The sequence below is a fragment of the Alligator sinensis genome, unplaced genomic scaffold (genome assembly GCF_000455745.1).
Source record: "Alligator sinensis unplaced genomic scaffold, ASM45574v1 scaffold939_1, whole genome shotgun sequence".
NCBI lineage: Eukaryota > Metazoa > Chordata > Crocodylia > Alligatoridae > Alligator > Alligator sinensis.
This window is the reverse complement of record NW_005841995.1, coordinates 2,247,565-2,250,841: the sequence shown is the minus strand read 5'-3', so window position 1 is coordinate 2,250,841 and position 3,277 is coordinate 2,247,565.

Below are 3,277 nucleotides of genomic sequence, written 5' to 3'. Positions count from 1 at the left end.
CTTTCCCTAGAGTGGATAAATTGTATCTGGGCAAATGATTTGGAAGTTGCTCACTTTGTGAATAGCATTGGAGGGCTTCCGATTGAAAAGATAATTCAAATAGAAAAATATTCAAATAAAAATCTGTAAATCCCACTCCTTTTTCTCCAGCTACCTCTAGCAGAGATGGACTTGGTTAGGCTGGAACCCTTCCTTTATACTCTTGGTTTCGGTTCAGCTGAAAATGGGACTGATGAAGCAGAAGCAGTTTTGCCAAATCAGTTCCAAAAACACTGCCTTGGAGCTTTCCCCTGTAATTTCACAGTACCCCCTAGGTCAGCTCTACTGATGCAGAAGGGGCTGTTGCTATTCTCTGGGGTCGTAATCTTATTCCAGAGCTAATTTTAGTAGCCCAGCCACATTTTCAAAATGCTTAGGTCCCACTTAGACTCTTAAATCAGAAGTCTCAGAGTCAGCAGTGATCAGCAGCTCCCACTGTGACACTCACAGCCAGATTTTCCCAGGAGATCAGTACTTCTGTTCATGTATAAATAAAAGCTGAGCTCTATGGAAAATCTGGTCCCCGGTGGTGCATGCTGAGTTCCTTTCTCCGGCTTGTGGTAGCTAAAATGGCTGCCAGTACCTTGTCTAGACCAGTACTCCCATGATTGATATAACAGCTGGAGCAGGCCTGCTAGCAGAAACAGCAGGGAATGTTAGGAACAAAAGTCTAGTGTAGACAAGGTGTATGGTAGGTGACGGATTACATTTGTTAGTAGAGTCAAGCCTCAAGGCTTTAAAAACTCCCTCTGTTGTCAGAAAAAGGATTCAGGAGCCAGTGTAACTGTGAACTGTTTTACATATGTTTGCTTTTCACTATTTGTTCTCCACAGCCTTTTATTAGTGACATTGGGGGCGGGCGAGTTTCCAAAGCACTTGCTAGCTTGATGATGAGATTCAGTCTTTGATACCCTTACAGAAACCACTTTCCTTTTTTTCCCTCTCCTCTATTCAAATCTGAAGGAGATAAATGCAGAGAGGTTTTTATAAGAGAGGTTATCAGAAGCTGGCTTGTTGGGAACTTTGCTTTGGCTTTGTATTTGAACTACTGTGGAAAGGATAATAATTCTCATGCCTTGTCTTCACTGGAAGGATGCACTGCTTTAACTATACTGGTATAGTTACAGGATGACTTTATACCAGGATAGCTATTCCCAGAGAAATAAGCTATTCTAAAATAAGCAACCTTTTGTTGCTGTAACTGAGCTCACATTTGCAGTTGTGCTTTTCTAATTATTTTGGTAAACTATCACGCCCTAACTGAAACTGGTATAAACACTGTGTATAGATTACAAAGGTAGTATATATTGGGGGTTGGGAAGGAAATAAATCCTTGGATTTGGCACAGAAATTAGTCAGCATAAAATGTGGTAATGCTTTTTCTCCTTTCCTGTTCCTATCACATCCATGCTGTGGCCTGGCCATCCCTAGCAGCACTGGCTTGTCTGCTGGGAGATGTTGCAGAAATGGGATTCTGTGCTCTGCTGGCTCATTTTGCAGAGATTTGAGGTGACAGGCAGGGAGCCCCTTCTTGTGTGCTGGAGCCTTGTGTCTGGAGCACAGAGCAGTCTCCTAAACGCCAGCAAGCCAACCTCTTTTTGTTTCATTAGTCAGTCAAGCATTTTGCACTGCTGAATGTCATCTTATTTAACATTTTGTTAAACAACTTCTAAAGGTTTTAACAGTATGACAGATGGGCCATTGAATGAGCCCTTAGTGGCTGAGTATTACTTTGCTTTGGTTTGATGGTGTTTATTGTTAGTTAAGTATTGTTTAAATAAATAAATCTTCCCTTTCCCCCCCACCCCCTTCCTCCTTGCTCTTCGCAGTGCAGATGAAATGGGGACAAGTCTTTATTCCTCTAGGGTTGGTGAGGGGTGGAGATTAGAGAAACTGTATGTTGGTTTTAATCCCAATCAATCTCAATCTCATAGATTTATTGGGTCCATTATCAGTTCTAGGTGCTGCAGACACTTTTCCATATGTGATGCACTCAGGTGTTTCACGGATGTATTTAGCAGCCGTGTTGGTCTGAGACAAAAAGAAATGCAAAAATCGAAAGTGTTGGCATTAAAAGTTTAAATGAACTATTAGGGAAAAATACATTCTGACTAACTGGGGCATGTCTAGATATATGACTCCCTTACTGAGACCCACAGACATGTGTATGTGGCTGGGAAGAGAGCATGGGATCCTAAGCACACCAGACTGCCTCCTCTGCTCTAGCAGAACATGTATAATAGGGCTGTGCAAAATGGCACCGTTCCCTTTCGCCTTGAGTTTCAACGGTTCAATGAAACAGCGTTTCATATTGAATTTCATTTCTATTCGAAAGAGCTGTTCAGTTCCATCAAAACAGAAAGGCTGTTTTGACGCTGTTTCGAAGTTTCGCTGGAGATGGGAAGTCAGCCCAGCTAGATTGTGCCGGGGGCGGGAGGCAGCTCAGCTGGCCTGTCTCCTACCCCCAGCGTGATCTATGCGGGGGATGGGAAAGCAGCCCAGCTGGGCTGCCTCCCACCCCCGCCTGAGGATCTAGCACCGGGGATGGGAAAGCAGCCCAACTGGGCTGTCTTCTGCCCCCAGCAGGATCTAGTGCCAGGGAGGGGAAGTCAACCCAGTTGGGCTGACTTCCATCCCCTTCCGGATCTTGCGCTGGGGGTGGGAAGTCAGCCCAGCTGGACTGACTTCCCATCCCGAGCCTATGGTCAAGATGTTTTGACTTTTGAAATGTTTCGACTAGCTTTGTTTTGTTTTGAGGCTATTTTGACAGCCTTTGTTTCAATCCGATTTTGTTGTTTCAACCTCGAAATTAGTCGAAACAGTGTGGGAATGAAACAGCCAGTGAAATTTTGCACAGCCCTAATGTACAATTTTTCCCCCTCCTCAAGATAAGCAATTTCACTGGAGAAAGCACCTCATGTGCTCAATGGCTTCTTAGAAGTGGGATGCTCCCTCTGTGTATATCTGCTTATCCTAAAAGGCAGAGGAACTCTGAAGATGGAGTGACCAATCCAAGAGGCCAGTGATATGGTTTTGTAGGCTTTTCTGACAATACGTGTTTATATGAAGCCCACATTCAATTTAAGTCTTTGATCATATAAAGGCATCATCCCTTCATTTCCAAAATCTAAGAAAAAGAGACAGGCAAGGGGGTTTAGAGTAGACCTAAGAACAGTGGACTTAGCTTTTTGGACAGTGTGCACTGGGCTTCTGAGGAATGCCAAGCTGGTTCTGGTGA